The sequence below is a fragment of the Neofelis nebulosa genome, chromosome 1 (genome assembly GCF_028018385.1).
Source record: "Neofelis nebulosa isolate mNeoNeb1 chromosome 1, mNeoNeb1.pri, whole genome shotgun sequence".
Taxonomy (NCBI): domain Eukaryota; kingdom Metazoa; phylum Chordata; class Mammalia; order Carnivora; family Felidae; genus Neofelis; species Neofelis nebulosa.
The window spans coordinates 181,773,822-181,798,883 of NC_080782.1; the positions used below are offsets into that span (position 1 = coordinate 181,773,822).

Genomic DNA, 25,062 nt, shown 5'->3' on the forward strand with positions numbered 1-25,062 from the left:
CCAAATATCCTCAGGTATCCTGGGAAGGGCACTGAATTTCCCACAGGAAATTTTCTCAAAGGACTGGGAAATCATGCAAGTCTCAATTACTCAAAATCCCAAACCTGTTTTTAAATATGTCATTTATTTTTAATACCTGTTTTATCTCATTTCTCTTTGTAATTGTATTTTTCTCAGTTTTTAAATGTCTTTTCGTCTCTTCTCCACTTTGCTGTACACTTCTTAGTCTTCACAGTTCAGCTTAAAATGACATCTTTGATCAACTTTCCTGGAGAACATATTTTATAAGATAATAAGGATGATTGTCATTTTATGAATTCATGTTAAATTTGAGGTGTAAGAAATCTTGGCAGTTAGAAATGCAGGAGTAGGCCTGTAATAAAGATAAAGACAGAATACACTGATAAGAAATATTTTACATAGAGGTGACAGTTGAAAATGCTCATGTGCAAAAGATCTCCAAGAAAGTGAAACTTTTAGGAAGTATCCAGAGTAGGAAATCAATTTTGAAATGAGTTTTGAGATACGTACCTTGAAAATCATTAAAATACAAAATTCAGTACAATACATATATAGTATTTAATATACTTCACAGTGCTAAAATTATTTGGAAATCAGGAATACATATGTAGTAAATAGAAGGAAACTATGAATACTCAAAAACTAACTTCCTCTACCAGACTAGCTAACATATATAAGGCATTATTTTTTTTAATGTTTATTCATTTTTTACAGAGAGACACAGAGCATGAGCGGGGGAGGGGCAGAGAGACAGGGAGACATAGAATCTGAAATAGGCTCCAGGCTCTGAGCAATCAGCACAGAGCCCCACGCGGGGCTGGAACTCACAGACCGCGAGATCATGACCTGAGCCGAAGTCAGGCGCTCAACTGACTGAGCCACCCAGGTGCCCCAATAATGCGTTATTTTTTAATTGGGATGTAACAATATTTTCTTTATGCATATTTATAGATTGCCACATGATAGAAAAATAGGAACAATCATAACGGCTTAACTGGTGCAAATTTATGCCCAGTGACATCTATTTCTGTTGTTTCATTAGCATATTTGGTTTCAATGCCTTTTTGAAATAATACCCAATTGTGTTTCAATCTTTTCTTTTTATTTTTTTCTTTATTTTCTTTGTCTGTAGGGAAAGTAATCATATATAGTTTTTCTAACCCATAGGCATATTAAGAAGACTGCACAGAGGCCTGGTATGTGTTTAGCGCCCTGGTACATGGTTTCTTGAGGCTAACATTGTTATGTACTTCTGTAAGTAGTCGTTTTTATTTTAGATGTGCTGTATTTAAATTTCCATGAAATGAAATAAATCATTCCAATATATTATGTCAATACTTTTCATTTAAAAAGACTAGGATTGTTTTCTCTGTTTTATACAGCAATAATTTGATTTTCAGATAGAATATATTACATTAGAAATCATTACAATTTTCATAAAAGAATCACTGTTCTCCTAATGCAATTTCATCAAAAATAAATCTTACTAAATAACATGATGTGCTATACTACAGTTTTTCTTAACTTCCAAATGTGCAACATATTATCCTAAGAATATTACATGATGTGCAATTCTAGCAATGTAAGTTTTTTTTAAGTTCAATATGAATAGTGATTTTCTCCACAATTATTTGGCATGTTGAATAATCAAAGCTACTTGTTGTTTAATAAGTTTTTATTACTAATATAATAAGCTATTATAATTTAATAGTATACTGTGATGCAGTTTAAATAGATCCTGGAAAGAAATAATAAATAAATAAATCCTGGATATAATATGAATAAAATAATTAATCTTAATATAAACAGATAATATTTCATTTACTAATATATATTGCATTGATAATATTACAGTCATATAATTATACCATAAGTGAATATGTTAATAAAATAATTCATATTAGTATACCCAGTTACATAATATAAATCCATTTGTAAAGTGGAATAGTATAATCAACACTTACCATTTTTACATTTTGGCAATTATAACAGGGAAACATTTCTTAAATATTATGGAAAAGTTGCTATCTTATGATTAAGAACGCAAGCCAATCAATCAGGAAATGTTAAGGACACCCCGAAACATCCTTAATCTTTAAGGTGACTTCTTTTAAGTCAACAATGTGTTATATCATGACTACTGAGTAGTCCCCTTTCAACACCGGTGAAACACCTCTGTGGTGCAAGCTTTTGCTCTAAGTATGCTTCTGAGTAAATGATTGTTTCTTGATGGGGAAGGGGGGAGCCTAAAACTAGGGAAAAAACGCACAGAATTTAAATGTTATTATTCCTATTGATATTACTATAAACTTGAGGTTTACATTTTATATTAACATAAAATATAATATAAATTATTTTATAGTTTATTATTCTAAATAATTAAAATAACTTATTGATATTATTAATATCTATCAATAGTTTACACTATTACTTTTAATATTGCCATAAATATTAATAGACTATATTATTACCATTCATGTAAGTATATAGTAAATATATATTTTACCTTGTATAATATGTATTTTAAGATGTATTTAAGCACATAGAAAGTATGGATTTTGAATCTCCAGATTTCTCACATATCTATCTACCTGTGTAAGCAATAGTAAATTCTCAATAATATCTATTTTTATGACATACTATAATATACATCCATTAACAAAAATTGAACTAGAACTCACACTGAAAATGTTTTGAGTTGCTGTATTATTTTATTGTTTCACTGTTTTTCATTGGAAATGACAATGATATTTACAATTTATGAAAACTATACCAATATAGCAATGCAATTTATGACATGGCATTATTTATGTAATTTCACAAAAATTTGTATCTTCAACCTCCCTTGGAGTCATAATTCACAATGAACTCATAAGTGTTTTCTTGAAATCAGATATTTTATTTATGAATTATGTTCTTTAAGCTTTAAAATTATCTTATAGTGATATATGTGCTTATTTAAATATATACATTTGCATTTATAATCTTTATAAACAAAATAAGCAAATTTCTATGACCAGAGTGAGTGATTCTTACTGAATGTATTATCTTCACATAAATAACTGCCACACTATTTGTACTATGCTGAACTCACAGATGTGATATTCAATATGATTAAGTAGTACACATTTCAATTATAAGGGATGAAGCAAGGATGTGTACTGAAAGTTGGTAATGTGTATTTTTAAGAAATCACAAAGAATGGAAAGGAGGAAGACAATGGGAGATGTTCACATTCCTTTGGGTTATGAAAATTAAGTTTGCATGTTTATAAAGGCTTTACTTCTTTATAGAATATGAATACAGATCCAGCCTCTGCCTCAATATTAGAACATATGTAGTAAAATGAGGACAAGAATAAATCATTAAAATATGATTAGGGTCACTGTTTGATTTTGCATAATCAGTTTGACTATTGAATTATGCTAAAGCTCAGGATTCTTCTCTGTGTAATAGATAGTTCACCAAAGGAAAAATAAGAGTCCGTTAAATCAAATTTGGGGAGTTGGTGGTTTTCTTCCTATTATCCCTGCAGTGAATGAAATTCTTAGCTGTAGTTTCGATCAATGCTGATGCATCGCTATTGACAACTCTTTGAGGGGTCTTTAACTCCCTATTTCAACAAGGTAATGGAAGTACTGAACATGATTTGCTTGGAGAGGCAGTCCACCATGGGCCCTGCACAGCCTTGAGGAGTGTGCCAGATGGCCAGGTTTCTCTGTCTTCTGATACGGAACAGTTCTGTGCCTGGTTACATAGTCATCTAGTAGGTCAAGACAACTACAGTGAGAGCTGCTTATTCTCCAAGGGAAAGTAGACTCACTTATTTCCTGCTTGCTCTAGGGTAGGTTGCTTGCTTAAAACCGGTGGACTTTTGACCCTGAGTTTCTCAGCTATTCCAAAACTCACAGGAAAGTGGGGGGCCTTCACTGGAGTCCATCAAATGACTCCATAGACATGGTAGACAAGGTAACCAGTGCATATATGCATATCTACTAGCTATTCTGTACTTTTTTCCTCTCTGATCCAAGAGTTTTGTAAGTATCATGTTAGTTTGCAAGTAGGATAAGATCTCAAACCCTTCACGAGTTCTGATATAATTGACTTCTTGACTATAAATTTTACCAAAATTTAATTTGAGCACAAAATATAAATACATGTCATTGTACAGTTCTGATTAAGTTTCAAACATCTTTTTAATATTTTTTCATGAATAACATTTCACCTGCCAGTTGGTACTATGGCTCAAAATACAATCATCTGGATGGCACTTTTTCATTATTGTAATTTTGCTAATCACCTTCTCCTTGTTTCTTATCTCTTTCCACATCTACATTTGTGAAATTTTGCTTTCCTCCTAAATTCCTAAACTCTCAGACTTTTTCACCTGTTAATGGTCAAAGTTTATTTTTGGTATTCTTAATAGAACTACTTCTCTCCAAATCAGCTATTCTATATGAATTACTCTTAATGTCTTTAATATGTATCCTAAAGCTCATTTATTACTTGCTTATTCCTACAGCTTCCTTCTTACACATTTACTATTTTTATTGGATCTATGATTTCTGCTGTACTGTGCTATCTACTTTATTGTGTTCTCTCTCTCATGGTAGATATTTTGCAGATTAGCCTTTTCTTTCTTGAAGTCAAGGCTAAAATCAAATTCGCTATTTTGTAGAACTATGATTATATTAAACACCTTGCACCTAAGAATCAACATCAGAAGGTGTTTTCTCTAAGCATAAAATATGAAAATATTAATTGTAGATAACATGTATATCCTTACCATGTAGCAAACAGAGGTTTTACATTTTTCTGAATAATAACTTCTATCCTTATAATCTCCACACATCTTTAAGTAAATTATACAGGCAGTACCTGGAAGAATTAGGATTTAAACTGGGGCAGACTGGCTCAAGTATTTAATCTCTTAACTATTAGGCTAGAAGGCATTGGTTTGACGAGTTAGTAAATTCAAAAATTGAATTCCAAGGTCAAATTTTTCTCATTACTCTTATGGGAGTAGCATCCAAATTAATAACTTGAAATTTGGGAACCTGTCTTCATTACAACCAAATTTTCCCCAACATGCCACCAACAGAAGCACCTAGTGACAACATTGTTGTCACTACATACCTAAAATTTTCCTTATTATTATCCTTTGTGCTACTATCTTAGAAAAGAATGTTCCTTCTGATATAAAATAGAAGGGTGTAGTGGACAGATGATAGGGAGTCTTCAACCATCTAAAATTTCTTGACTGACCTTGGACTAAGTTGCATTCCTTGGATTTTAGTTTCTTTCACCGAAAGTCTCAGATAATAACATGTTCTTTATAGGGTTGTTGTGAGCTTTAAATGGCACTGCTATTTATGTAGTGCCATGTAAGCATTCAATAAATATTATTTCTTTCCCTTCCTTGTAAAGTATATCATGGATTGTTATTTAATATCCAACATCTGTTTCAATTTCACACATCACTGCTCTTTGGTGTACAAAATGGGAAACTATAGTACATATTTATTAAATTACTACAAAGAATATTAAATTAAAGGCTAGATCCTTTATTATAGTGAATTCCAAGGTGAATTCTTTGTAAGGCAAATATTTTTTTTTTGACAAGGGGAATCTTCTCTTACATTTTCTGTTTTTTAAAATTATTGAATCAGCTTTAGTAGAAAAAGGCATATCAATAATAAGTTTTCAATATTTGAAATTGAATTAATGAGAGCAACTTATTCCAGTGAAACAAACATATTTTTCAAGTGAAATACATAATTAAAATGAAGGATAGGCTTTATAATTTTATTTTTATTACTCCCATAAATTTTTAATCCTCTTTTATTAAACAGAGCTTTGGTGGTAACTTCTAAATGTCCTAAGACAAAAATCCATGTCTTCCTTTTAACCTCAGAGTTTCTATTGAAATTAAACTACCCACATAGGCCAATAAAATCAAATGGCTTTTAATATAAAGCTCTTAAAAATATAAAGAATAGGAATATTTTAATCTATTGGGATTTCAGAACAGTGAGCCAAATTAGGACTCTACACAGGCTAAGCTCTAGTGTGACAGAGTATTAGTCTACAGAATTAGATAATCATATCCTCATGATGTGATTCTCCTCTTCCCAAATTCACAAAATAGCTTGTCTACCATCAACATCTACCACATCAGAAAAGTATTAATCTAGAGAAAGTGGGGTACTGGAAAGAAAGAACGTCTATGAAGTCAACTGAGGCCCAGAGAGTTAGTATAGTCTCAATCCAAAACAGCAATTCAATTTTCCATAAATAACAGAATAACTGTTTTACTTGGTCACAGATACTGATTTTAGAACTGAGAACTGGAATTTTATATAAGATAAGAGCAAGTGTATCACCTGGAAATGTGAGTTGGGCTTTCACAAACTGGTTATCCATGTGTTAGTGACAACCTTGAATCAGCACAGATAGCATAATGACTCAGTCCAGCTGTCTCCTGCTTTATTGCCGCCACTGGGTAGTAGATAAAGACAAGTAGCCTCAGAAATTTTCATTCATCCATGGCCACAGCTGAGAAACAGGGGTGCCACATGTCTCCAAGAGATTTGAGAAAATTCCTTTTAGTCTGCCGGAATGTTGATCCAGAGAGGAAGGGCTCTGGATCTTTGCCATTGCATAACATTGGGCTTCTACCTGGGATCTTTAGCTATACAGGAAAGTCACCATAATGCCACTTTGTTTCCATGTTAAGATTTCAAAAAAGCTCCATAATTTATTGGGTCACTGAATCTATCTCTGCTGATGGACAGCTCCATTGGACATCTCTCAAAGAAAAGGCAAAGCTTTTTGTAGCACAATCTCCAGCCAGAAAGGAGGAAAAAGCACATTTTGCAATTCATGATAGTATCAATTGTATGTTACATATTATATTCCCTACTACAAATACCACATATCTTTACTATATATTGTGTATAACATATTATATATTTACACATGGAATATATACTATATACCATACAATTTAATGTATGCAACATATTTTATGACACATATAATATGATATATATTATAAATTTCATATTATATACACTAGACACTTGTATATGCATTTTAATTCATTTAATTTCTTACAATATTGTTACGAGTTAATAGCTATTGTCCAAACCTTACAGATGAAGATTGAGACTAGCTATACAGAGCATATTACTCTTACCATATTATTATTATGCCAAAAAAATTACAGTTAAAAATCTGAGATAAGGGTAAATACTATTACATCACATATAAATTTCTCTGATATTAGTTGTGTCAGGAATAACTAATGCCTAGATGCTAGTGGCACTCAGGTGACCTTAGCATGGCATTTAATCTTCAGGGCTACCCAACGCACCTTAATTTTCTGCCGCTTGGAGGCACTCTTGCACCATAGGACGAAACCTTCTGGCTTTAACCTTGGTTTCTTATGAGCCTCAAAGGTTAGGACAGAGGCTTAAACCATACCGCAAAATTTGGAAATAATTTCTGCATACTTCTAAATCAATAATTCTGGTGAACAAAACCCATATTTTCTGGACTGGTGTCACTATTCAACTGTATCCTAAATAGGGAAACAACGAAAAGATCCCAAGTTCTTCAAGTTAAGAAAATTCTACCCCTTTCTCCCTTCCAGACAAATGCTAGTATGCAGCCTAGAGCCTGGAAACAGGAATTTAAGCTGAGCCCTGGATGTGGTGGTGCCTGCCTGCAGACTGTGGCGCCCGCGGCCTGAGATGACTGTATGCTTGACTGAAGCAAAACGGATAGGAAGTCCTAACAAGGAATCCATCCGAAGAGCCTGGACTTAAATGTAGAGGCAATGCATAAGGTAAGATATCAGAAACCTCACACCTTCGATGGCTTTGATGGGAGAGTGGGAAATCGAACCCAGTGGGCATCCTGGAAGGACTATAGCTGAAGGACATTTTTCCCCATCTCACTGGCTGCAGATGGTGAGCGAGCAGTTAGGGAGCTAATGTAGCTGAAACAGAATTAGAACTATGATTAACAATTGTAAAAACAATTCAAGTTTTAGTGTTATTAATACTATCCACATGTATAATGTAGGAAAATTAACTTTAACATATTATTCATATGAAATCATTTTTAGAATCATATACAACTAAAACTCAGTATTATACCAAAATGCACTTATTTTTTAGTAAAAAGTTACCTTATTAAAGTTAATGTGGCATACCTATGTATTATATGCAAAAACACTAGAATAAGATTCTTTTGCTCTTGGTCTTGTCACCACCTGACTTCGAGTTGCCCAATTTGGCCCCACTGAAAACGTTTTATAATATTTTAACTATAAAATGCACTTGGGATCTCTGACCTCCTGGTGGCTTTAAATACTGTGGTTTCCAAAAAAAGGCACACCCACAAAAAATACATTTTTTAATTGATGGGAGATTGTATCTCCTTTAAATGAAATAGAAGAAAGAGTATTGTTCTTAAAATGTTTGATATAGTGATTTCTCGTAATTGTTTTTCCTCCCGCTGTAAGAACATGGCTTAACAACTGTGATGTTTGATGAAAACTGAAGATTTTTTTAAGTCAAAAATAAATAAATTGGAGTGGTTACTCAGAGCTACAACAGCTGTGTTTTGATGTTTACAAGCACAGATGTTAGATGTTTCCAGATGGAAACAAGGTTGTCAGTCTTCAATTTCCTCGAAAAAGAACTATATAATGACGGGTAGTTAAAAACCAGTTTCATAGTTTTTCCATGATGCTAGTCATGAAATGCTATAGTCTGCTTGCAATATATGTCTAATGTAGCTCTCTGGTGGTATATTTGGTTCAAACATTTGAAATGGTCTCTCCGTTTGATATTATTCCACATCAAATACTGACAAGAATGTTCACAGCAGTGTTTCAATTAACGTCACCATAAAAAAAAAAAAAAATCTTGGATGTTACCTAGCTAGGTTATGGCCATGGGACTTAAAATATTAGCAAATAGAATGTGAGAACTCCAAAAACTTCACATATTTGAGTGATTATGTCAATCTCCTCAATATTTGACTAGACTGTTTTTATAAATGGTAATAGTGGGTAATACAATATTCAGCAGTATGCTGAATATTTTATAAACAATTCTATTTCATATGCAAACCTTGCAACCATACTATGAGGAAGTTACTGTTATCCTCATTTTCCAGGTGAATAATTGAGGTTTAGAGACGTTATATAACTTTTCAAACTTCATAACAACCAAGCACATGATGCACTGAGTTTCAGATCCAGAAATCTTGATTCCTCCGCCCAAGTTCTTAACCAATATCCCTCCAACCTCCAATTATGCTATGTTTGTGCCAAATATGATCCTACTTCATAATCAACCCAACTGTAGGAGAAAAATAATATTTTTCTAAATCATTAAAGAGAGGAAACTAAAACATAGAAATGATAGATTAAGAATAACAAAGATCATGTCAATGTTCCAGACCCAAAGGTTCTAAAAGTCCTCCTTGCAAGCACTCTAACGCTGTAAGTTAAGAGTCCCAGAGGGCTCCATCATTTTCTGTTTCCATATGAACAAGGAAAACCCCTTTTTAACACAAATAGGTGGCCAGACATGCTTAGTCTCCTTTGACCTACCCTCAGAATACCCAGAAGCTAAATCATTGATCAAATATTAAGGTAAAATGAAGATATTTTAGATATAAAATTCTCCAAACTTACCTGCTATGCATTGTTTTTTGCTTTTCAGTTTCTTTATTTCAGCTTTCTTGAGATATATTTGACAAATAAAATTATAACATATTTAAAGTTTACAACATGATGATTTCATGTATCCATACACTATAAAAGGATTTTCTCCAGAGAGTTAATTAACATGTCCAACACTTCATCTATTTCCCTTGTATTTTTTTTAAGACTTTACACATAAGCAATACCATGCAGTATTTATCTCCCCTGTCTGGTTTATTTCACCTAGCATAATGCCCACCAGGTTAATCCATGTTGTCACAAATGGCAAGATAGTCTTCTTTTTTAAGGCTGAATAACATTTCATTACATATGTATGTGTGTATATATATATATTTTTTTCCTTCATTGGTATATTCATAAACAGATCCTTAGGTTATACCATACCTGTTATGAACAATTGAGTAGGAACAGGGGAGTAGAGATATCTCTTCAACATAAGAGATGTCTCTTCAAGACATTTTGTTTCCTTTAGATGTAATACCCAAACGAAGTGACATTGCAGGATCACATAGCAATTCTATTCTACTTTCTTGAAGAACTTCCATACTGCTTTCCAGAGTGGTGGTACCAATTGACATTCCTATTAACAGTGTATAAGAATTCTTCTTTTTCTTCATCCTTGCCAGCATTTGTTATCTATTATCTTTCTGATTATAACCATCCTAACAGGTAGGAGGTGATAGCCCATTGTGGTTTCAATTTGCATTTCCCTGATGAGTCGTGATGTTGAACACCTTTGATATACCTGCTGACATTTGTCAATATCTGACCTTTTTGAAGAGGCTAATTCTTTTTTTTTAAATTTTTTTTAATGTTTATTTTTGAGACAGAGAGAGACAGAGCATGAACGGGGAGGGTCAGAGAGAGAGGGAGACACAGAATCTGAAGCAGGCTCCAGGCTCTGAGCAGTCAGCACAGAGCCTGACGCGGGGCTCGAACTCACGGACCGTGAGATCATGACCTGAGCCGAAGTCAGGCGCTTAACCGACTGAGCCACCCAGGCGCCCTGAAGAGGCTAATTCTTAAAATAAACATAAAGGAACTATCTAATCTTTGGATCAGAAAACTTTATACAGGTATATTTGAGGTACAAATCTAGAACTTTTTTGAATAATTATATGGTGCATATCTTCACCACGTTCTAATTACCAAAAGCTACATTATTAAGTAGGAAAATGATAACAACAGAGAAAACAAATATTCCAGAGTATTCTTTGAGTTACTTATTAGCTTTATAGTGCCATTGGAAAATATTGAGGTTGCTGATAAAACAAAGCAAAAACACTACTCATGTTTAAATCCCCAGGGTTTCACTGAATGTTCAGAAATACAGAAAAATGAACACAGCCTTAGTAGAATTTCCTGATGATACTGGTTGTTCCTTTATCCCTTATGAAAATAAAGAAAGATTGGGAAGAATTTTTTTAGCCTTCATACTTTTAATATTAATTCCTACAAGGTTTGTATCTGTTAACAGGTATGACCCAAGAACTCAAGTGTAAGACCTTAACCTTGGGCATATTATAAGAATGAGAGACCCAATACTGGGCAATAAGTGAAATAACTTTTTAACTTACTTTGAGTATCATGAGTATCAAAGGCTAAGAATGTTCAATAGAAAGCTTAAATACCCAACATTTGGAGTTGATTATATTCTTGTACTAAACAATTTTCAATAACAATGGATAAATATTTGATTATATTTGAACTCATGGAGAAACCAGTTACTTCATACTCTAGGTAAATAGCACCCCCTAGAAATGTGGCATTTCCAACTTGCACAGCTATATTTGGCACCCTTGTATGTAGGAATGTCAGTAATAAGAGAGTAGGCAAAAGTCAAGTCTCTTTTGTATTTACATGGAAGACACTGTAACAGATGATAGGATAAAAGGGAAGGATTGTTTGAGGAAGCATTAATATTAAGAGCAGTATTCCTGAAAGGTATGTTTTATTAAAACAAGTTCCCACACCACAGACAGCCTTTATAATACTTGTATTACAGCATGCAAAAGGTAAATGAAAATTGAAAACCAAACCAGAGAACATAAGGTGATGACACAGAAGATCTGATAATTTCTGGAAGTATGGAGCTGGAGATTTCTTGAACTCATGTAAGCACACATGTGTGTGCACTTGTGTGTTTGTGTGGTTTGTCTCACGTGTCGTCCATTCTTATTCTGTTAAAAAAATGCCAACCATTTCTCTAATTCAGGAGATGAACAGGATCCAAACTAGAATACCTGATTCATTCTCCGAGGTTTAGTGAGTACAACTAGTGGGAAAGGTTTTTCCTGGCAGGCCATGAAATTGTTAGTGTGAATTCAGAACTACCAGCAACATATCCTAATGCAGATAGCCTTGACTGCTCTAAAATACAGCTAAAATAACCTAGGAAGGAAATCATAAAAGACTAATGCAGAGAGAATCTTGAAGACATTCAGTTTTCCAGTTCCATTCAACCTCAGTATCACCTTTGCCCTTCCTGGATATGTGGACCAATAAATCTCATTTTGAACTTGAGCTAGTTTGCATCGACTTTCTGTCAGGTACTACTAGAGAATAGTGGCTATTACAGAGGACTTAATTCAGTGGTTGGAAACTATGCCCCTGGCTCTATAGGCTTTCAAGGAAAATACATGTGTGTATGGGTGTGGGGAGGTTGGGGAGTGGGGTTGCTTCTTGCTAGCTCTTAGGCCCAGAGAGCTGGGAAAAATATAAGTGACCCAGAAAACCAAAAGATTATATGCAAACATATTAGAGCTAAAAATAAAACCATACCAAGCTTCCTATGGTTGCAGAAAATTACAGAAATCTCAGGAAGAGGCAAAGGGGTCTGGCACTCACAAAAATAAAATCATGTCGGGTGAATGTTCTAACCCTAAAACACATGGCTTGGTGAAGCACATAGTATTGGTGTTGAGTAGTGGTGCTGGTGGATATCAAGTAATTGCACTTGGAAACTCTTTTCTGGAGGCTACTATTTAAACCACATTTCATTATAATAATTGTGTGGATTGATATTATTCATTCCGAGTAGAGAAATCTGTATGTATCTTGATTACATGATATTTGTAAACTTGAAATTTTGTGAATTACTTCTATAAATTTGCATATGTGATTATAAAAGAACCCACACATTCAGCACTCGTTCAGAACTAGCACTTGGTCTTAGACCCAAGTAGAATAAAATGGATGACCACACTAATAACACAACTCTGATATATGTAAACTATTTCCCCAGGCAAGTAGACATGAAGTTGGTCAGATTTTCGTGATCTATATCCTTTATGCAGAAGCTCAAATAATGGTAGGGCCCATTGTTTATATGTTACAAAGCGCTGAAATTGTGCTAATCCAATTCCTAATAAAAGTTAGAACGCTAACTCTTCTAGACGTCTCTCCAAATTATATGGGACCTAATATTATCATAAAGGGGAAGAATAGAAATTATCAAAATATACACCTCTTCAAGAGTTACCCGCTTGACAATTAAAAAATAATTTTGGTATTTCAATGCTTATCACAGTATACTTATGAAAATCTACTGCAGGATTAGAAAGCCTCATAATGTCTCTGTCAAAAATTTGTGGAGCAGGAATTTCAGACTAACAGAATGAGGGAAATACAACATTACAAGAGTTAAAGGCTGAGAATTTTTCAGAACTTAATGAAGATGTGACTGCTTATGTTTCAGTCACACATAGGATCCTGAGCAGGAACTCTGAGCTAGGGCTAATGCAAGAACAACAACAGTGCTAGAGTGTAGAGTTATAAACTCACATATAACACATATTTTAAAATAATAATAAATATAAGCATAATAGAGTTGTGGAGATAGTCTCCTATATCTAGACATTTTACCCTCTCTGAATCCACCCCCATATCTCATTTTCTTTATTTTTAAATATTTAATGTTTATTTATTCTTGAGAGAGACAGACAGAGAGAGAGAACATGAGCAGGGGAGAAGCAGAGCAAGAGAAGGACACAGAATCCAAAGCAGGCTCCAGTCTCTGAGCTGTCAGCACAGAGCCCGACACAGGGCTTGAACTCACAGGCCGTGAGATCATGACTTGAGCCGAAGTCAGATGCTCAACCCACTTAGCCACCCAGGCGCTCCCACACATGTCATTTTCAACAGCCTTTATCTACTTTTCTGCAACTGGTCTCCTTGCCTATATTCTTATTAACCACATATCCATTTTCTACTAAACACCAGGAATAATCTAGCTAATAAACAAGTATAATAGAGCTCACTCCTGTGATTTCACATAACCTTGAAAAATAAAAGTCCAAAATCTCTGCACAGTGTGTTAGATCGTCTATGCCTGTCCATACTCATATCCCTATTTGTATTAGTTATATTTGAGCTGTACTTAAATCCTAATGTTTCCTGGTCTCTAGACCATGCAATCTCCAGCCTCTTTCTGTTTTCAAGTATTCTTGCCATGGCCAGGACATACCACTATAGTGCCCTCTCCCACCTGCAACTCCACACCCCACCCCATCCTTGCCACACACAGAGCTGTCTCTGTTCAGATATGTAAATAACCAAGAAGCACATGGCAGGCTTAGAAGGTACTCTCATTGTTTTGATGCTACCATGAGAACATACCTTCCATAATATTTATGAAAAATGGCAGTGCCCTTTGTCTACCTCTCTAACCTGAAGGCCTTTTGGAAAAGGGATTTTATCAAATATATTTTTATTGCTTTTAGTATTTGGAGTGTTTAAAACAGTCGACTACATGCTCAAAAGTCATTTATCATATGAACAAACAAAGGAGCGTATCTTCTTATTTGCTCATATTTGTTTATGCACCAATATCCAATCGTACCTTAATTCATTTAGCAGATATCATTAAACGTGTGATCTAAAAACAATCTCTATTAATGTGAAATCTGGTACAGTGATATGAAAGTGTTCCAAATGATGTGAGAAGAACTCATGTATTGAAACTCTTCTAAGGTCTGTTGATGTTTTTACTCATAAAACATTACATAAGGATGCATTACTTAACATTTCTGAATCTCAGTTTATTGCTATGCAAAATGTATATGCTCATAAATGTCTAACTTATTATTTTGAGAATTAAATGTGAAACATATGTTCAAGTTACTATCTTACTGGCTGACAAATTGTAGGTGCAAATAAATACCATTCTCCTTTCTTGGTTGAAATGCATATATCCAGATGTCTCCTCATCTCAAAGAAATAAAACTCCATGAAGGAATGCGATGGAGTGATATGGCAGAACACTCCTGCCACAGCCTCAATACTAGGTCAGCTTTATTTACCATTGAAATTTTAGTGAGACAATGTATTTACTCATATTTTATATTTGTTTCAAGAGAACAGAGTAATATATCACAAATATTTAGAATGGAAAACCATCAGTTTCCTCTAAAGAATTATATTCATTTGTGGTAAACATTAAGCTGCTCTCTCTCCCCTTCCTTGCCAACTAAAGCCCAGTTTCATTTAAGGTCACTAATTCCCTCACCACAGGGATATATCTTGATGAATCTTGAGCAATTATAGTAAGCCCATTCTCCTCTACCAGATATTCATGTATCCACTTTCCCTTATAGCCAGGGGTGGCCACGTGACCAAGTTCTGGCAAATACAGCATAAAGGGAAATCTGCAGGGCATAGACAGTGGTTTGTAGGAAGTTATTGCTTTCTGATACCAGACATATCATGAGGATAACTAATTTCTGCAGTCCACTTTTTTTCTTCTCTTTGAACACGATTTAAGGATGCAATAACAGAGGATAATTACAATGTTCATGTGATCGTGAAATAATAGAACAAATTTCAAGTCTCTGAGGATTTCAGAATAAACACATACGGGATGTCTGGTACCTTAACTACTTCGCAAGGCTGCTGCATCCAAACTACAAACAACTGCCTGAAAATTTTATGTGAGTGAAGGGTAGGAAAATGTGCCTCCCACCCCCAGAATGTGCTGCTTGGGTGTACTGATTATTTTGAGCTGTAGGCACTTTAAAAAAATGGAGCAAATGGCTTTCTCTGAATGCCCCTTATCTGCCTAAAAACAGATCCTCCAAAAGAAACTAAGTTGTCATAAATCCCCTCCTCAAGAGTTTCATCAACCAGGGAAGATTGACTCTCATCATAGTCAGCTTCTAGGATACCAGAAATGGACACCACGCTTAGACAGACTTTGTCACAAGCCATCATATCTCCCATCTGCTTTCTGGGTGATTTGTGTCTCTTAAAAATCATTTACTCTCCCCCAAGAGGTCTATGTACATCTCCCACCCCCCTGTCCTTATTAAGATGATATTTAAACTTAAATGTAAGTCACTTCAGAGAGTTACACCTGTTCTTTTCTGGATATTGACTGTGTACACATTAGGTGTACATGTTAACAATCTTCTGTTTGCTTTTCTCTTGTTAATCTGGTTTTATTATAGGTTTCACAGCTAAGAATTCAAAAGAGTGAGGGAAACTGTTTTTCCTTCCTTACATGAGAAAATCATGAGTTTCTGTTACTCAGTTCTTCTGTGACTTGTGATTAAAGCATTCCTGCCTGGTGTTACACCCAAATAAAGATAACCCTGAAGTAGAAAAAGAATGAGGTATGACACCAGTGTTGCAGTACTGTCCTGAAGAATGTGAGGGTAACGTGGATTGCAAACTCTATAGCTTCTGAAAAATCTTGTGTATGAGTTAAATTGACAAAGTTATATAAAAATGGATTAATGCTGACAAATTGGGTGTATCCAAAGTCTGTTGTATGCTTGACTTCCTGCTTATTTCCATAGAGTTGATATTGCTTATTGCTCTTAAGAAACGAATTCTTGGAGTTTGGGGAGACTAGAAAAATTTTAATAAAATGATAATAAGATTATCAAAACATCGGTTCATATTCTGTTTTCATTTTCATTTTATTTTCTGTTCCATGTAATGTCTTGTGGACTTTGCGTGTATGTGTGTTTGTGTCTGTGTGTGTGGCTGATTGATACCTCATAGCTTTCAAAAACACACTAAACCTTGAAATAACTTCCAACCCCATTCTCCACATATGCCAGGCCTCCTAATTCTTATAAAAGATACATTTTCAGGGAAAAATACGTGTACTCTTTCATGCTGGTAGACAAATGATTTGTAAATGTGCCCATCAGTTTTCATTTCTAGCAATGTTTAATTTGAGTAAATGATTTAATGGAATCCAAGTATTTGTCACAAGGAATGAAGATATTTTTTTTAAACAAAGATGGCCTACCTGTTATCTTTAAAATAATTCTTAGGTGTCAGCTTACTCATGAGGAAAGCCATGCCTGGAGCAAGTGTCTAACTATGTCATAAAGTAACTGTCATGGCAGGAGGATGAAAGATGAAAACTACTAAACATTTTGGATAATGATTCAAAAAACCTGAAGAAGAACAGATAATCCCAGAGCATAACTTCTGAAAATAGTTTAAAAATGTATGAAACTGTTGCTTCTGCATAATTTCAACACCTTTTGAAGTAACACAATCAAAGAGGCACAGTTCTTCCAGATTAAACATATTTTATTGATTTTTATCTTCAATGGAGTGAATGCTACTGAGGTTTCATTTGTACAAGTTTGAATACCTGGTTTAAAGTTATATTTGTGCACTGTGAACTTCTCCCAAGTGTACATTGATCAAGTCGTGCTTTTTTTTTTTTTCTTTTGATTTGTTCTGTTTTATCAAAGAAGCAGTCTGTTCATATCGGTACAGCCAAAAAAGTGGACTGTCTTTTGGCACACATTCCCAATAGTGAAAGTTACTGTGAATTTAAGTAAAGTGAATTAAACCAAAGAAAAATGTGAATAAACCAAATTTAACTGTAATAACAGGATGAGAGTTGTAGTGATATGAGTAAGAAATTACTGGTCACATGACTAGAGTTCTGTTTCTGGCTTTACATTTTCATACACATCCTGAATAAGTTTTTAAACTCTTCTAAAATGCTGTTTTCCTATACAAAAAAATGGGAATTACCTGATCATAACTGAACTATTTCTTAATAATAAAAAGTGACTGAAGGGATATTTTAAAGTGATATAATAACTTACATTTTTTAATTCCTTTCAATAACATTCCTCTCACCTTTGGTGAAATTGCTTTAAATTTCACAAATAACCTTCTTACTTGAGATTTAGCTAAAACTTGGAGATATTTGCTATAACTGATCACATCATATTTTAAAATGTTTACTTTATCCTGTATAGGCTTTCTTATATTCTGTGGCTGTTTTCTTTTCTGGACCACCCCTCCCTTCCCTTCTTCCTTTTCTTCCTTTACTTCTTCTTTCATTCCTTTTACTTCTTAAATTTCGAATCACAGAAATCCTGAGAAAGTTATAATATCCTTGTCTACTCTTCTTCATAAAATATTCATATTAATCTCTATGTATCTTTCAAAGTGTTCATGGACCATCTATCGCCCACCTATGGTGACAAGATAAATAATTTTTGTCCCGGAAAAGTAAAATGAATGGATGAATGAATGAATGAATACATAAATAAATAGATAAAACAACACAAATGGAAGGACCCAAGACCAAAGAGGATGCAAAGGAACATCTGATTTCAGATCGTATTGTTCTGCAAGGCTCTGATTCTATCACTTCGCTTTTCTCTCAGCTCCTGCTCAAGAACATTTGCTTGAGCAATTGGACTTAACAAAAATGAGGTTGTTAGTAAAATTGTTATAAAAAATTGGTATAAAATTGATAGATAAGTTAGAATTTTTATGAGCTATATTAAAGTGTGTAGCCAAATATGGTAAAGGAGTGGTCTTACGAACCCACAAATGAAAGAAGTCAGCTCAAGGCTATGAATAACACCAGGGATTACTCTAGTGACACCACACGACAGGAAGAAGGCATGTGTCAACACGAATGCAGTATCCTGCACAACAGACATTAACGGGGGCTTGGCAGTGTCAGTCAAGCCTTCAGAAGCCACCTTTGAATTGACTGTATATTCAAAAGATGAAAAAGTACCATCTCTTATATCCATCCCCAGCCCTACTATTACTCCTTAGCATGGTATAAAGTTTGGTATCACAATGTGTCCCAAATATCTTCATTTTAACTCAGTGAATATCACTGTAAATCCACAGAGTGCCAGGTCCTGGAGATACACTGATGACCAAAGAGACATATTTCCTATAATCATGAAGCTTATGGCCTCTGCGTAAATCTCTATAGCTCTTACTCTGGCCTAATGATTATTCTGTAAGTATGCTTTCTTCTGCAGATCATAAACTCCAGGAGAGTTCATGCTTTGTGTTTGTTTGTTTTATGGATGTATGCTTATTACAGTTATTTGTATATGGTATACATCCAATGAAAATTAATTTGAGTTAAAAATCTCTTGGACTTGATTCAGAGAACATAATAGGTCATCAAAATTTGCCATTGATTTTAGAATCTCCTCTCATTTTATCTAATTCTTTGTGTTCCTTTTTTTCCTATTTATTGTCTTAAGTATGTTTCTAACTAAGCACTAAATCCACCCTTCTCCACTCACTAAAAATCATATCTCAAATCCATGCAAATGGCTTTGATTCCTAAAGCAGTGCTCCCAGTCCATTGGTCTGAAAGCAGAGCCCCCAAACATATGGATTGTTTGATCAGAGACTTCCTCTGTCTTAGGGTTGAGACAGAGCCTGACCATATTCGTTGATATTCTCTAATAATGCCGTCAGCCACCTAAGAGAGTAATCCACCAGCACCCTCTCCCAGCCTGCACTTTCCCTTCATCACAAGGACTCACAAGCATGCAGATCCTATGGGACAGCCCCTCACACAGATGGGAGTTTGGAGAAGATGACAAATGACCCATATCCCTTATTAGGACTATTTTATCCCATTAAATGAATGACGGCTTAAAGAGACTATTTGTCACTAGGGCATAATTTAATCAACCTCATATAGGAGGAGGAGAAAATGAGGAATTAGAACAAGTGCAGAGAATATGAATCAATTTTTTTCTCCGTCCAGATGCAAATGTGCTTCAAGCTATTCCTGTCTTCTCACCTAACTGCTGCACTTACTTGAAAAACCATTTTTAGTCATTCGTGCCCATTAGCTAAAGCTATTAATTATGTGAAGGCTTTCAAAATTAAAAAAATGATTTCTGTTGGATTATTCTAAAATAATAGCAAATCAATTAATTTTAAAAGTTAAGCTTTTCACCAGCGCTTTCAATGTAAAATTAAAATTCTTAAATAAAAAGCATGTGAAATAAAACAATTTGATTCGCAAATTATCCAAATGTTAACTCCAATTAATTCATACTTAGTGAGTTCAAATTCTTAATGAATATAATAAATCCATGTGATGAAATAATTAATTAGATAAATAAAATAATTAATATTTTGATTTTCATGTTAAATACATGAAGTCAACATATAGTCCTAAGGATATAAACTGTCAAACACATAATAAACCATTCACGAACAAATCCAAAGATAGTACAACTATGTAATCCACTCAAAATGGTAGAAAATGTATGTTTTCTGCAAAGAACAATTTACAAACAGAGTACATAAACAGATACGATGCACACGTTTCAGGAACTAGAATTAACTTTGAGGATAAAGAGGAAAAATTAATCTTAAATGTTATGTAAAGTTAATGGTGCATACAGTTTTTATGTTTATTCATTTATTTTTAAGAGACATACAGAGAGAGAGAGAGAGAGAGAGAGAGAGAGAGAGAGAGAGAGAGAGAGAATCCCAAGCAGGGTGGCATTAGCACAGAGCCCCACGCAGGGCTCGAACTTGCATACCATGAGATCATGACCTGAGTGGAAATCAAGAGTCTGGCGCTTGACTAACTGAGCCATCCAGGCGCCCCAATGGTGCACACATTTAAGTGAGTCAATTATTAAATATCTATGGTCTTTCTGCTGATTATTATCATTGAATCATTGTATTGGTTAACGGTCTAAATTCACAATCAGGAATAGGATATTTCCCAAGTCCATCACTGCAATGATACACCAAATCTGGTGCAGTTTATCTGCCTCTTTTTTTTAAATTTCTTTGTTTTGTTGGCTCCTGAGAATGGAGGTTTTAATGCTTTTGTAAAGTATTATAGCATCCTTAAAGGTTTACCTAAATAATAATATTTTTATTTAAATTTTTTTTTTCCCAACGTTTTTAATTTATTTTTGGGACAGAGAGAGACAGAGCATGAACGGGGGAGGAGCAGAGAGAGAGGGAGACACAGAATCGGAAACAGGCTCCAGGCTCCGAGCCATCAGCCCAGAGCCCGACGCGGGGCTCGAACTCACGGACCGCGAGATCGTGACCTGGCTGAAGTCGGACGCTTAACCGACTGCGCCACCCAGGCGCCCCAATAATATTTTTATATTGTTTATTTATAACTAAATTTGGATAAAAGAACAATTAAAACTGAGGAAGAAAATGACATATCATTTTAAAAGAAGCATCTGTAATAATCTCCATCACAAAATAAGAATCAATCCAAATCTTAATTTACATGCCACTTTTCCACGAAAACTTTCCCTGCTATTAGGACTAGGCCATATGGTCCTAATACACATTTTCTAAGCATGTAATATTGTCCTTTATAGAATTTACCACAGTTACAGCTAGTTGTTTAATTCTTTGCATACTATTTGTCTTTCACAGGAAACTATGGGTTACCATTTGAGGTAGGGATCAGGTTTCTTTCATTTATCAATCTACTCCTGTCAGCTAGCCCTGTGTCTGGCTTACAGAAGATACTCAACAAATATAATTATATGAATAATTACTAGTCAAATGTACTATTTTAGCCAGCAGTGCAATAATTAAACCCCCTCCAAGCCTCCAAGAGCTTCACCATTAATAGAGGGAGGGGAAGATGTTTTTGTTCAGATTGATGAGTTTTAAGGTTTCATTGAGATATGGATAAGTTTGTTCTTGCAACACAGACATTTATCTTCCCTTCCATTGCACTCCTACAAAAGCATGCTTAAATTTTGGAACAAATAAGTTTATTGTGTATGAAAGTCTTTAAGAATCAAACAGGATAGCAGTTCATAAAAGAAAATCACAGGGCTGTGTGAAGAATACAGTCACTTAAAGGCAGAACTAAGAGAATGAATATGTACTTGTCTCTATGTACTTATGCTTGTAAAAAAAGTTTATGGGTGTAAGGTTACATAAGTTACTTCAGGAACTAAAATGTTAGATTTTGTACATGATGTACTAAATAACCTGGCAGAATAATAACACTAGAATTTTATCTGGTATTATTTCTTCAAACTGTGGAACTGCTATCAAATACATCAGTCATGATGAGGCAAAATGTGGGAAAGTATATAAAATTAATTAGTTCTAAAACAGCCTTTTGAATCTCAGGCAAACATTCGAAGACATGCCAAGCAAGCATATTTTTAATAAATAACTACATTCAGAATTATACCAGGCAACATAGTTGGTAAAAATAAATTTTACATAACACATAGATGTAATTATTCTGTGCAATAAAAAATGAAGATTTTCAAAAATTTTGTACTTTAAGCTTTAATTTCAAAGATCTTCAAATTGAGTATTTTCTCCAAAAAATATTGGAGCTTTTGGTTAAAAGGTAACTTTACACATATACCCATAAGAACCCAGGGAAGACAGAATAGAATTAAAAAAAATAAATACGAACTACATTTTAGAAATAAGGAAACTAAAATTCAAATGGCTATGTGACTTGCCCAATGTCCCCTAGGTAATAATTATCAGGAGTGAAACCATCCTAATTCATTTTTTCTGTTATTACATGATGATATATCTTCTCAGATAAACTCTCAGAGTAAAAATAGAAACATTAATATTATAAGACAATCTTTACATATTTTAAAATTAATTAATATACTGTTTACATTCAACCAATAAATATTGAATGTCTCCTGTGTCCCACGTCTCCTGGATATGTACAAAATACTTTGCCCTTAAGAGGTTATAGTCTGGTATCCTGAATAAAGTGACATTTGTTTTAAGATATCACATGAATCAGTTCAAAACAGTAAACACTTTTAGAAACATAATCTAGGATGCATATTTGAACTTGAAAGAGCTAGACATGTCTCAGAGGGGGTAAATGTATTTCACATTGCATACTTCGCCATACATAAAATATGAGGATATGTAAAATAGAGAAACCCAGTATTTGATATTTGCTGTTTTCATGTAGATGAAGAAAGCTTTCACAATTAGCTTTGCAGATCCACTATGAAATAGGTATTTGTCAAGAAATGTTTTCATTTCTCTTGCTCTTTTTTTTTCCTTCTGATTCTTGTCCTGAGTAGCTATTTAATTATGTATTTTACAACTACAACCCATTATTTTACCTTTCCCTTAGAATAAATTTTTAATGAACACTACTTTCTCATAATTTGAATTATAGACTATCAATATATTACTTGACACCAAACAAAATAATTTTCCATCATATATATTTCTATGTATAAGCTATGATATATTCAGGGTAAGTATATCAATGTATTTATTCATGACAGGTTTTGGTCAAATTTGGAATTCAAAAAACTGATATATTCTGGAGTCACAAATTAAAACAGGATCCACAAAATGCCTACTCTACCAGGAAAAAAATAATTGCCTTCTGGCTGAAAATAACTAGGTATTAAAGTTTTAAAAAATTGTATTATGCTCACCAGTGCCAGCTGATTGAATCTTTTCAGACTCAATTCGCTAGGCACAAGGTCATTTATAATGTTCTCCATTTAGTATCCGAAGGGCAATTTTCTGATATTCCCCCATATGTTTTAGTCTTTGTAACATAACTGACCCTTTGGAAGACAACTATTTCTATCTACATGTGAAAAGTGCTGAATGTTTCCTTTAGTGAGATTTAAATTGCTTTTAGCAGGTCAGGTCATCTCATTTAATAGTTTCACATTACTTTTATTCAGCTTGCAGCTCTTAGAAATACAAAAATGGCTCACTACAATTCTTCTTTTCAACGGTACTTAATATTGTGTTTGTATGGTTAAAAAAATTACTCTCTGGTATATGGGTTTCTCTTTTCTCATATTCTCTACCTTCTTATACGTTTGGTTTTAAATGGTGAATAAACTTTTAGAATTTTAGATTTTAAATATGATTGATGGTGTAGGGAAGGAGAAATAATTTTTCTCTACTTTTCTGAGTTCTTAGCTGAGACTCCTGTAATAAAAGACAGCTTAACAAGAGAAAACAAAACCAAAACCACAAAACAAAAGTTTGTTAACATGGAACCTCAAGTGTACATGGGAATTATGCAGAAGAAAATGAGTAACTCCCCAAGGTGGCTTAGAATTCAGGCTTAAATACTATCTTAAGAGGCAAAGGGAGAAGGATGTAGGCTTCTTAGGGAAGAGTGAATGATTTTCAGAGAAGATGAATAGGCCCTTAGAATAGATGGGAGGTAGAATAGATTGGGACAGTACGTCAGGGTGTGGTGCAGACATCTAGTCTCCTCTCCTGTGATAAAAGTCAGTTTTCTCTGGTTGATGAATCTCCTGCAGAGGGGATTTATGACATTTGAGTTCCTTTTGGAGGATGTGTCTTTAGGCAGACAAGGGGAGTTCAGAGAAAGCCTCTCCCTGCATTTGCTGTTTTTCAGTTGCCTACAGCTCAAAATAATCAACATGACAAAGTGGTTCATTTTAGCATGTGCTGCAGGCCTACAGAGATGGCATTTGGAGTGGCATATTCTACTACCTTTCACTGGCCAGACAACCTCTTGCCTTGTTCCTATATGCTTTGATATCCCACAAAGATGTTTTGGAATGCCACTGTTGACATTTAATTAGAAGTATGTATTGAGCAATGATCAGGGCTAGATTGTCTTGAATAAGTTTCAACGTTTTAATTCCTGAGTCTCCTTTCACTACGCACAAGCTAATTCCTAAAATTTCCCTTTCCCTTAGGGGCTTAGGGGCATTTGAGTTAAATGACTACCAGTTTAAGCTTTAACATACTGTTAAATTTTCTAGGGAATTCCCTGGGGAAGTACCTCAAGCCTGACATAAAAGCATACCTCTAGAGGCTCTCAACCCTGGCATGCTTATATTAAATAAAGTTTTCTGAAATTTCTCACTTCGGGTATTATTGGGACCTAGCCTCAGGCATTCCGTTTGCTTTCCACTTCATATTTTTATTGTCAACTTGCCTCTTGTCTGCCAGTCACAAGCCTGTAGATCTTTTGCTTTTATGATCATCCTGTTTTCTTAAGAAAATAAAGTGACTAGTGATGTAACAATAGCAAAATATAAATCACCTTT

The 25,062-nt window shown here is 34.3% G+C and overlaps 1 long non-coding RNA gene across 3 annotated transcripts in view; it reads left to right on the forward strand.

Moving 5' to 3' along the window:
- The window catches only part of LOC131483694 (uncharacterized), a 103,931-nt gene that overhangs the window by 33,662 nt on the left and 45,207 nt on the right, over window positions 1-25,062 (forward strand). For 2 of the 3 annotated variants that reach the window (XR_009247883.1, XR_009247881.1), the window contains exon 2: window positions 7,676-7,870. This is a non-coding gene — a long non-coding RNA (uncharacterized LOC131483694). Of the gene's footprint in view, window positions 1-7,675; window positions 7,871-11,768; window positions 14,888-25,062 lie in introns of those variants that run through there. The other variant, XR_009247882.1, reaches the window with a different exon arrangement.